The following is a 12,992-nucleotide window of genomic DNA, read 5'->3' on the forward strand; positions in this document are numbered from 1 at the left end:
CTACCCAAAATAGATTTAAATGAATAGTCTATTAAAAAATAAAATAACAAAACCAGCTTTTGATGTAATATTCATTTTCAGTACATTATCTCTGCCCTACTTCTTCTGCCACTACATCTTCAGTCCAATGGCCACCATCAACCTACCTCCTGTGAGCCCAGGTTGTCCTGAACCCACTCCAGCCTATGGCTGGGCAGTGAGAGGAGAAGCAGCACAGTGAGGATCTGATCCAGGCTGATAAAATACAATATTTCTGAAGTGTTCCTCACATTCTGTTTGCCCTGAAGAAGATTTTTCTGGCTCATTTAAATGTTTATTTTTTATCCAGGACTATAGAAGGAATGGCGCTCTTATTACTTATTCTGCCTCAAATTTCAGGGATCATCCACAAGGGACGGTTTTGCAAAAAATGGCAAATATGAAGTGAGGGCCCCAAATGCACAGCATTGCAGCTCCTTGCACCCCTTACTATTCCTCCAAATAGGACCCTGGAGAGGATATAGGCTTTGAGGAACTTCCCAGTCCCATGTCCCCAAAACTGACCCATTACTTGCACCCATGTTGACATCATCTGTCTACGGATTCCAATAATACCGCCATTATTTAGAGAATACATCTGATTATTGGGTGCTTCTAACCACTTAACTATCTCACGTGGGTCAGCCTGGCTAGGTGGGCCAGGTTGTTGGTGGTTGGCTTTGTTTGAGGCCAGGTTGGCTATGAGTTGGTGGTTATCAGATTTGCCCTGGAAAACTAGCAAAAGCAGATAGAAAGGTCATCACTGGGATGAGAGATTTGAACCAAACCCAACATGGGTCAAGTCAAACTTTGCCCCCAGTCCTTTCTAGACACCACCATTAATGTCCAAACAATAGGTACCCTTTTAAGGGGACACCAGCCATACATAGATTGCCCTCATCGTAATACAATGCACAGTATAGCAGCATTGCTTTCCAATGCATGGCGCAGGGATTCGCATTTTTCCACTCCCTCTTCCTGCACAGACTTATCATGGAAGCCTCCTCACAGCAAGGCAAGAAATAAATCTCGATCCATTAGCTTAGAGAAGGAATGTGTACTTAAAGTTTAGCGGTCCATAGGAAAAGGCGGCTCAATTAGCATGTAGTGCAGTTCCTGTTGTCTTTGTAAGCTTGTTATCAGCCTGGTATAATTACCACCACGCTACTTAGAGGAGCTCTGCAATCCTTCCCAGTTTTCATTAGCACAACGAGCGTCTCACTTCATTAAGACAGCGATGCCACTTATGCGCCAATCTGAGTCACTTTGAGGTCCTTGCTCTGCTCTAATAACCATGTGACCGCCAACAGAACCTCATCCCAAAAAATGGCTCCTTGTAGGGGAATCAATGGAAGGGAAATGTTTCTGTTTTACATATAAAATGTGGAGATCACATAACGCAGGAAGATGCAATGCTGTGCTTTGAATTCGGTTTGTGAAAGTCTTGGTGGGCTTGCAATGAGGTGGTGCCCCTAAAAGTACAGGTTCTAGAACATGAAGCCTTGATTTGTATGACGTAAAAGACATTCGAAGAGTCATAAAATCCTGATGGCTACATGCACAAACATTTTATGGAGCTTTCTTTCTTTCTTTCTTTCTTTATTTCTCTCTCTCTCTCTTTTTATTCTTTCTTTCTTTTTCTTTCTTTATTTCCTTATTTCTTTCTTCTTTCTTTCTTTTTCTCTCTCTCTCTTTTTATTCTTTCTTTCTTTCATTCTTTCTTTTTATTCTTTCTTTCTTTTTCTTTCTTTCTTTATTTCCTTATTTCTTTCTTCTTTCTTTCTTTTTCTCTCTCTCTCTTTTTATTCTTTCTTTCTTTTTCTTTCTTTCTTTATTTCCTTATTTCTTTCTTCTTTCTTTCTTTTTCTCTCTCTCTCTTTTTATTCTTTCTTTCTTTCTTTCTTTCTGACTCACATGGCCATTCTCTCTCTCTCTCTTTTTATTCTTTCTTTCTTTTTCTTTCTTTCTTTATTTCCTTATTTCTTTCTTCTTTCTTTCTTTTTCTCTCTCTCTCTTTTTATTCTTTCTTTCTTTCTTTCTTTCTTTCTTTCTTTCTGATTCACATGGCCATAATCTTTCAATCACTGACTAGTAATGCGATCGCTGCCAGATCATTAGTTGATACAATGTGACATTTGAATAACATTTATATGATGAGGCCAAGCATTGTTTAAATATTAAATGTCAAAATGTATCAAGGAATTATCTGATCATGTGACATAGTCATGCAATTCTGGTGACTTTTAGCGGTGTTAGATTAATGCCATATTCATCCCCAGGGAAAATTCTTTGAAGGTGGTGGTGGGGGGTTATTTAATGTCCATGCACCTTTTCTTGCTTTTTTCAGTCTTGGAAGTAAATGTTCAAAAGAACTAATGATCACTGGGCACTTCTTGTTTCTGAACCAAAGGGCACGGACAAACCCTACTTGGTGAGATGACCTTAGAGGGACATCCTGGTCTTGGGGAAAGTAGATTGGTTGACCTTGGCTGTCATTTATACCTAAAGAATGGAGACATCTAGTGGCAAAAATTAAATACTACAGAGAACAGCTCCACATTGAAGGTATATTGCAGCAAAAACTGTTTTTGTTTTCCTTTTGAGTTTTTGTTATATCTGGAATTTTTTGAATCTCCATATGAAATGCACCACATAACCAAGGTTCTTTGAAAGCAGCTTTTGTTGTATATTGTTCAAACATTGCTTTCTCCAGCAGTCTGAGGACATCGTCACTTAGTAGAATGATGGTGAGTAAACTCAGAGCATCATGTGGGTTTGTAGCCCTTTTTCATCTCCACGGAAACAGGACGGGTAAGTCCTTCATCCACGATCAATAGGTGGCTGTTGGTTCCCATGACAATGTAAAGTTCTCAGAAATGGCAGCAATATATACGTATTCATGGCAACTCTTAAAGGTACACTTTGGAGAGAGTTAAAAAAGAAGCATTAAAATGAGGATGGGGCATACCTGACATAAGGTTAGAAACTCTGTCCCAAATGTTTTTACTGTCTTGGCCTCTGCTAGAGAGATTCCACCATAGAGATAAGTTTGTCACCAAAGCAGAAGGTGAAATGAAATAATCCAATGGTATGGCCTCATCAATGGAAGGTGGTCTCCAATGGTTCCATTTGCACCTCCTAAATTCCTTAGGTGGGTGGCGAATAATGCAACCTATTTAACAGCAGTAATTAATATATCACAGCACTTATATGCAACCAGGCAGCTGGAATTAGATGCCCATAGTCTTGAAATTCTATAGTCACCCATGGACCTGTCATGCATGGTCCAGTCAATTTTGGTTCAATCAACCACGTTCCAGTCATTCATGGTTCAGTCACCTATAATCCAAACAGATATAGTCCAATCAGCCATAGTCCAGTCATCCATGGTACAGTCAGGCATAGTCCAGTCACCCATTGCTCAGTCAGCCATGGGCCAGGCATCTATGGTCAGTCATGGTCTAATCACACATTTTTTTTTCAGCACTGGTCAAGTCACTCGTGGTCAAGTCATCCATGGTCCAGTCACCCTTGTTCTATTCATTCATGGTACAAATGCCTATAGTCCAGTCACCTTTGGTCCAATCGCCCATGGTCCAGTTATCCATGATCCAGTTGCTCATGGTACAGTCCTCCAGGGTCAAGTAAATCTTGGTCTAATTATTTCATGGTCTGGTCACCAATGGTTTAGTCAATCATAGTCCAGTCACCTATGGTCCATTCCCCTATGGTCAAGTCAGCCATTGTCCAGTCACTTGCATTCCGGTCACTCATGGTCGAGTCACCTATAGTCCAGTCACCTTTGGTCCAATCACCCATACACCAGTCATCCATGGCCCAGTCAACCATGATCCAATCACATATGGTTTAAGCAGTCATGAACCAGGGACAAGTCATCCAATGTCCAGTCAGCCATTGCCCAGTCTAGTTCCAATCCATCCAATGTCCAGTCACCCATTGACTATAGTCTAGTTCAGGGGTGGGCAAACTTTTTGGCTCAGGGGCCTCTATGGGGCCTAAAATTTCGCAGGGGGCCGGGCCAGGATCAGATGGATGAAGCGCTGAGACGGGTGTCACTGAATGTGATGTCATGATGACATAACCCCGCCCACTCTCCCATCGCAGATCTGAGCCTGCAATGGGAGAGTGGGCTGGTTGTTCGGCTCACTTGCCCGAGCCCGGGATTTGTACAGGGAACATGGTCCGCGGCTCTGGCCGGTGTGGCCCCCCAAGCTGGGTCCTTCTCCTGACCCCCTTCACCCTGAGCCGCAGAAGTAGAGAGAGTGTTCAACGGGCCGGATAAAAAGCCTAATGAGCCGTATATGGCCCGGAGGGGGTAGTTTGCCCATGCTTGGTCTAGTTACTCTTGCTCTGGTTACCAATGGTTTAGTCATTCAAAGTCCAGTCACCTATGGTCCATTCATCCATGGTCCAGTCAGCTATGGTTCAGTCATTAATGGTCGAATTAGCCATGGTCCAAACAAATAGTTCAATCAGCCATGATCCAGTCATCCAGGGTCAAGTCGTCCATGGTCCACTCACTCATTGTCTAGTCATCCATAGTCCAGCCACCTATGGCAGTCACCCATTGTCCAATCACCCATGGCTCAGTTAGACATGGTCCAGTCATCCATGGTTGAGTCAACCATGATCCAATCACATATGGTTTAATCAGTCATGGACCAGGGACAAGTCATCCATTGTCCAGTCAGCCATTGCCCAGATATTCATGGTCCATTCACCCATAGTTTAATCATCTATGGTCTAGAAACAAATTCTCCAATCACCTATAGTCCAGTCAGCCATGGTCCACTCGATCAAGGTCCCATCACCTATAATCCAAATCCAACCACCCATGAATTAATCACAGATTGAGACATGAACTCGGTCCCTAGAGTCCCATACAGGGAATCCTGTACCATTTTTAAAGACCAATGTCTCAAGGGCATTCTGGGAATAAGGCACAAATTTGCAGGAAATGTGAAAGAAGCTGGTACTGGGCCCTCATACAGCTTTTATGTTCCTGTAATGACCTGACAGCATTGTCTTTGCTGCTGCACTCCCCCAGTGCTGACAGCCATGGTATATATCATTATGCATTAATTTTTATTACCTAAAACTAAGGAATGTATACCAGACCTAGGAGCCAATCAGTTGTGCTGCAGTGCAAGAGGCATGCTGATAGGAGAAGAGCAGCAAAATCTAGAGGTGACCTCATCAGCCTGCTGCTTCTCTTTTTGCTATCCAATCACAAACTAGAAGTGGGGAGGAAAAAAGAGTAAAAAGGCAAAGAAACATCTCCCCCGGTCCTTTTTGTGTTACAGTCAAGTTATAAAGTTACATAGTAAATCAGGTTGAAAAAAGACATAAATCCATCAAGTTCAACCACCAGGGAAATAAACATATCCCAGATATAAAACCCTATAGACATAGTTGGTCCAGAGGAAGGCAAAAAAAAAACCCTGATACAATTGGCTTCAAGAGGGGAAAAAATTCCTTTATGATTCCATGAGACAATCTGATGTTCCCTGGATCAACAGTGACTGTTATCTTTACTTTAAAGCTTTACTATCCCCAAAAGGCCAAGTGATCTTGGAAAGCAAAGGATTTTAAAAAGTTGAGTTCCCCTTAATGATGTGACAAGCAGGCGTTGCCTATGGAATGACTTCTGCAGAATTCTTTCTGTGCCTCGTGAACTCTGATGATCGTTAGGTCAAGACATCAGTTCCGTCATCGCCACCGAGCCGTTTTAATTAGCGAGAAAATGAAAAATGCTAATGGTGGCGACCGCTTTTCTCTGCGTCGGAGGCCTAATGAAGGCAGAATCGCCGAGTTTATCAAGCCGTTAATAAGAGCGGATTACTGACCGGTGGCTGTAATGCGTTCGTGGTTATTTGTCTGCTCCCCCGGCTGCTCCAGACGCACTTTAGGTGATGGTGGAACAATAAGAAGACAATTAGCATCTCCCCAGGGCACGTGTGACACGGGCTGCATGTTTTTACCAACTTTCGCATGACGAATCCTCAAGCAAAGTGATGTGCATTAAGGCGGGAGGGTGAGGGGATTGTATGCCATGGCTTTGCCCAGCTCACAGAAAATTGCACAGAGATATGAAATGGATATTTGAGATGAAAGAATATCACAGGGAGAAAAACTCAGTTCTGCTCCTTTAAATAAATGTTAAGGTTGGCATAGAATCAAATACATGGCTCATATTAAATTCATACATGTTCAGTAATATGGCCTTGTAATACTTCCGGGTAATAATTACCTCTTACAGAGATCACATGACTCCTCTGATAATGCCACCATCTCATTTAATAAAGCTCTCCAAGACTGGAGAAGATAGACTATCATAGGATAACCTGGGTGATCCAGCAAATTTGGAATGGATTTCCTAAAAACCATTTGCTATTGGCAAATTATTATTATTATTATTATTATTAATAATAATATTAATAATATTAAACAGGATGTTTATCGTGCCAACATATTACGCAGTGCTGTACATTAAATAGGGGTTGCAAATGACAGACAGATACAAACAGTGACAAGGGAGGAGGAGAGGACCCTGCCCCAAGAGCTTACAATCTAGGAGATGGGGGAAGTATCATACAGTAGGAGGGGGATATGGAATGGTGGGTGAGTAGTGAGGGTTTTAGGAGACAGAAGAAGACGGGTAGGTGAGGTTGAAGTGTTGAGTTTTGAGGGCTCGTTTAAATGAGCAGAAAGTAGGAGCAAGCTGAATAGGACGAGGAGACCATTCCAGAGAGTCGGGGCAGTAGCACTGACAACCCATTTATATAATAATGAGTTGCTTTGGGGAAAAAAAGGAATAATGCAAGAAAAATGTGCATTAATATGTAAGCAATGCACCACAATTGTATGCATGGGCCCCTAGGGGAGTTATGTACAGGTGTGAAAGGGCCCTTCCAGCTCCACCAGTTGAGCCTTTGGTAATAACTCTAGTTCAGCCATTCTTAGCTTGGGTTCCATGGAACCCTAGGGTTATTGTAAAGGTGCTTAGGAGGTACTTGACCTAGCATTTGCTGGTGCCCGTATAAGTGTTGAGCTAACCCCACTTGGCAGAGCCATCAGCATGGCACCAGAGATCATTTTAGCTGTCTTTAAGGTTGACATTTGGACTGCCACTGTAAGGGGAACATTCTTCCAACTGGCCACTAATGTAAAGGGCATTTACCCCTAATGACATTGAATGCAATGGTTTTAGCAGGGGTTTCCTGAGACCAAGAAGTTTTTCTTAGAGGTTCCTCGGAGATGACACGGTTAGGAAAGAATAAGCTGGGACAAGGTTACCTCCGCAATCCCTCCTTTCATGTTTGCAGACAAATGGTTATGAATTCTCATTCCAGACAGAACCAAATTTGTAAAGAAAGGAATAATACAAGAAAAAAGGGCATTAATATGTAAGTAATACAACACAATATAGTGCAAGGGCCCCCAAGGAAGTTTTATACCTGAACAGGTTTGAAGGGGCCCTTCCAGCTCCACTAGTTGAGCCCTTGAAGGTAAATCTAGTTCAACCATTCTCAGCCAAGACCCCATGGAACCCTGGGGTTCCTCCAAATGAGGCTTGGAATTATCATTTGGTGCCAGTGCTTGGTGCCTGTAGAGTGCTTGAGCCAACCCAACTTGGCAGGGCCATCAGCATGGCACCAGGAGTCATTTTAGCTGTCCCTAAGGTTGGCAATTGGACGCCCACAATAAAGGGAACATTCTTCCAATTGCCCACTAATGCAAGAGAGATTTGTTTCCTACTGACACCCAATTCAATGATTTTAGCAGGTGTTTACTGAGACCTCTGAGATGACACAGTTAGGAAGGGCTCCGGTTGTTTACCGGTGGTGGAGACTAAGCTGGGACAAGGTTACTTGTGTAATCCCCCTGTTTGTAAACAAATGGCTATGAATTCACATCCCAGACAGAATTAATTAGGAAATACAAGAATAATACAAGAAAAAAGGGCATTAATATGTAAGTACTACACCACAATGTAGTGCAAGGGCCCCCAAGGGAGTTATATACAGGTGTGAAAGGGCCCTTCCAATTCCACAAGTTGAGCCCTTGGTGGTAACTCCACTTCAGCCATTTTCAGCCAAGACCCTGGGGTTCCTCCAAAGGAGGCTTGGAGTTATCATTTAGTGCCGGTGCCTGTATATGGCTTGTGCTAACCCCACTTGGCAGAGCCATCAGCATGGCATCAGATATCATGTTAGCCATCGCCAAGGTTGACAATCGTACTGCCACAGTAAGGGGAACATCCTTCCAATTGCACACTAATGCAAGGGACATTTTTTCCCTACTGACACCCACAGATATCATGTTAGCCATCGCCAAGGTTGACAATCGTATTGCCACAGTAAGGGGAACATCCTTCAAATTGCACACTAATGCAAGGGACATTTTTCCCCCACTGACACCCAATACAATGGCTTTAGCAGGGGTTTCCCAAGACCTAGAAATTATTTTAGGGGTTCCTCCGAGATGACAAGGTTAGGAAAGGCTCCGGTTGTTTACTGGTGGAGCAGACTAATCTGGCGCAAGGTTACCTGCGTAATCCCCCGCTTCATGTTTGCAGACAGGTGGCTATGAATTCATGTCCCAGACAGAAGCAAATTAGATTTATGTAAGATGATATACACGACGCGGCGATAGAAGGTCATTCTCTAATTTTAACTGGTTTGGAAAGATTAGCATCAGAACAATGTGACATAGACAACATAAGCTAATGGGAAAAGATTTTTTTTCCTGCTCGAGGGACGCCAATTTACGCAGTAATTAAAGTGACTTTTATTTCGGCCTTGCATTGTACTTGATATTTATCACCCATGTCTCTTTTCTTTTACAGCAGCAACGTCAGCCCCCGAATCGATCGCCAAGGTTTTGACGGCTTTAACTGGCGGACTCTGGTGACTCTCGGGAACTTGGGAACAATGGTTTTGTTTGTGAGTCGTGATGAAATATGTCCTTGTTAAAGAAGCTCCATGATAACCAGGTTAATATTGTTTCAGGTGATGCGGATGAAAAAGTGACCTTTGTGGTGGCTTCTCATTCGCGCCTTTTATATCATGTTCTTAAAAACAAAAAAGAAAAAAAGTTCAAGTGATATCTCTGATCGTTCTCTGTGATATCCTTCCCAATATAATTCTAGTATATACAATATATATATATATCATAAAGTTACATTGTTACAGAATGAATAACTCATTGTCCAATAAAGTGAATGCTTGACAACAGCATGTTGTATTATGTTGTTTTATCTCTTCCTTGCTTTATTCAAAACTTAAAATTAAACTTTGGCCGAACATAGATATACAAAAACAAACATACATTTTAAATTCAGGGTGCAGATCTGGAGGTTTCCTATGAAGGTTTAATGCCAATGATTTGCAGCACACGTCATGGCCCTGAAAGGTTTGGAAACAACTGGTGCAATATAATGCGCAGGGTCTGAGCTGCAAAGTACAAGTGATGGAGGTGTCATGCAGCAGGGGTACACAAGGTCTAATGTCTCCATAAATTGTCACCTCCACAATGTTATCACATAGGGTGCTTGTAATTCCCCTGTGATTGCAATACAAGCACATAAAAAACATAAATAAAAATGAAACAATAATAATTTGATAAAAGTTCTGTATTGAAGGTGTGTTTAGCAGCATGTTCCTCATTTGGCATGTAGCCCTCTGCATTTTTGGGCTCTCTTGATTGGTGTGCACATTAAGGGTGAAGGAGATCAGGAAACATGTTGTTATGTTTGCGCTCAGCCCCATGGTGCAGGTGGTTTTCTGTGACCTCCATTTCTCCTGTGACCCCTGTGCCTTTTCTGAGCTTTGTGTCTCCTTTGCTTCCTTTTACCTATGTTCCCCCTGTGACCTCTGTGTCTCCTCTGTCCTCCATTTCAAATGCCACCAATGTGCATCCTGATTCTCCCGTGCCTCTTGTTACCTCTGTTCTGCCAGTGACCCCTGTGCCAACTGTGACCTTTGGGCCTCCTCTAATCCCTGTTCCAAATGTAACCCCCTTTCCTCCAGGTTTTTCTTGCCTCTGTTCCACATGTGAGTTCCATGACCCCTGCACCTCCTATGACTCCTGTGCCTTTCCTAACCTCAGTGACAAATGTGACCCCCGTGTGTCCTGTTACCCCTGTGCCTCTTGCTACTTCTGTTCCTCCTGTGACCCCTGTGCCACCTGTGACCTCTGTGTCTCCTCTGATCTCCATTGCAAATGCCCCCATGTGCATCCTGATACCCCTGTGGCTCTTGTTACCTCTGTTCATTCTATGACCTTCTGCCCCCTCTGACCTCTGTTCCAAATGATACCCATCTTCATCCCATGACTCCTGTGCCTCCTGTTACCTCCATTCTTTTTGTGACCCTGTGCCACCTCCTCCTTTTCTTCTCTGACCTCGTTGACAAATGTGACCCCTGTTTGTCCTGTTACCCTTGTGTCTCTTGCTACTTCTGTTCCTCTTGTGACCCCTGTGTCACCTGTGACTTCTGTGTCTCCTCTGTGCTACATGCAACCCCTTGCATTCTGTCATGTCGCATATCTCTTGGATCCTTTAAAGCTGTCACTACCAGGGCCAATACCCCTTGCACAGCACTTTGGCATACAATGGGTGGTACTTTCAGGACTTCACGCCCCTTGCACCTTTTTAAGGGTTGACAGTCCTTAAGCTATTACATTGAGCACCGGCCAACTGGACAATGGACCACCATGAGGGTAAAACTTCCTGGACCCCCCTCCTCCATGTCTAAAGGTTTCAGCATTGCATCTTTAGATATGGGCCCAGGAAAGAAAGACCCTTTGTCCCCTCCCTGGTGGTGGCCCTGCCTGGACAAGCCAGCTTACCATGGATTTGGACCCTGACGGTTGATTCTGCTGATTATTTTTCTTTACCATTCATTTTCACTTTTGATTTTTTGGTGCAGTTGTGATCTAACAAACATTGACACAATTATTTATATCTCAGTAAATCCTATTCACGAGAAATGAGACGACAAATGAATTTATAAATCCGTCTTCCTTCTCTCGCATTGCCCCTCACAGCGTCTGCGGCAGGAAACTGCAATAGTTTACCAGAATGTCTTCCTCCTCTGATTAGTTTTCCAACTTGATTTAATCAATGTTAATACCGAGCACATTAACACTGTATTAGCTACAGATGCCAGGCCCGGCCATTATATTTTCATTTATTTCCAGACTGCCATCTTGTCTGCTCGTTCGGGCGCTCGTTCCGCCACCCCAGCGCTTGTTTGGTAAGCGACGAGACACTAATCACCGCGATTCCCCCCTATCTAATGTGCAGAAAGTTATTTGGAAAGCAGATGTTCCATTTAGGAAAATGGAGTTTCATTCATTAGAAGTCTGACAATAATAAGAGAGAGCTCCACGCGGCCAAATTTGTTTTTTAATGCAAAAATGTTCTCCATCAGATTTCTCAAAGGCAAAAGAGGAGTTTGGAAAGTTGAAGAATTTCTGGTCTGTTTAGAATGCGTGATATTGATATTACGATGTTGGTTGGGTTAGGTTTGACCAATGGAGACACCACATTGTATTTTGTAAACCAGACACCTGACTTTATTAAAAGAACAAAACAGACCCCCCCCTCCATATAAACGTGTTATATTCACCATTCCAACATCACTCAACAACCCAAATCCCAGTCCTGGGCTCATGCATGCTCTAATGTGGCCTAGTACTACAACCAGAACCCACCATGATAATGTAGGCAATGGGTGTGGATGATGGGGGCGGCATCTGAACCAATCAGAAATCGGCACACAGAGCAGCTTCAGCGAATGGGGTCATCCTAATCAGCAGAAGAAAAAATGTAAGAATTGGGGATTTGGAGTGGTAATATATTGTAAAAACCAGCATGTGATTAATGGGGACAAGGAAGGAGGACTAAGATGTATTTTTTTTATATTTTTTTAATATGGACCACACAGTAAAAAAGCAAGGTCCACTTAGTATATCCAGATCCCCTTGTTAATAATAAAAACTTTACTACTCTGCATTTGGGAAAAGAAAAAAGGAATAACGGCGTTGTTAAACTGGGAGGGGGGGTTCAGGATGGCAGGTAGAGGGGGGCACTTAGGGCACCATACTGCCTAGGCATGGCCTGGCAGGTGCATGGCAGCTCTGGGGTAATTGGCAGCCTGCAACCACCCAGCATTTTACTCAAATGCCCCAAAGAGCCCTGTGACCCCTTCATGGGGGCAGCAACTGCTTGAGGCATCCAATAGTCATCTACGGTTCTATAGTGGAATTGGCACCAATTGTGCTCCATGAGTCACAGATTTCACCCCTAAATTCCTCTTTTTTGCAATATTTATAGCAGATTTACCAAATAATTTATAGCTTAAAAAATAAAACCCATTTTATATACTTTATATATTTTACCTCTGCATCCTATATTACAATGTTCTCTATTTCCCCACCATTTCTGTATCTCAATCATATTTAACAACCACGATAGGGAAAACCGGCATTTTTCTGCCGCCTTTTTCAAGTCTGTAAATACTGCGAGATAACGGGGCCGCTCTCTATATTTTATTCCATTTCTTCCGCTCCTACAGGCCAATCCTGAGCGTGGAACTGGCCGTCTGTAATAAAAGTCACCATTAGTGATAATTCACATCAAAGAGCTTCAATGGCGCCAGTAGGCTGGACGGCCCCCGGGCCATCGATTGGCTGGGATTCCCTCTTGCCTAATTTTGGCTGCAGCCATTAGTAAATATTGATGATTGGCTGGAGGAGAGACGAGGGGAGATGGAAAGTCTTCAATAAAAGTGTAAAGGATTTTTTTTATAGAGATCGAACTTCAGTATGCTGGAAGGAAATCAGGACTTGCAGAGATCAATGGATCAGGTTTGAGGAGGAGATGGAAGTAAAATAATTTCTGTATGTTACCTTTATTGAAATAATTATCATCAGAGTTATAATCCTTT

This window comes from Pyxicephalus adspersus, chromosome 9, assembly GCF_032062135.1.
Source record: "Pyxicephalus adspersus chromosome 9, UCB_Pads_2.0, whole genome shotgun sequence".
Classification (NCBI taxonomy): domain Eukaryota; kingdom Metazoa; phylum Chordata; class Amphibia; order Anura; family Pyxicephalidae; genus Pyxicephalus; species Pyxicephalus adspersus.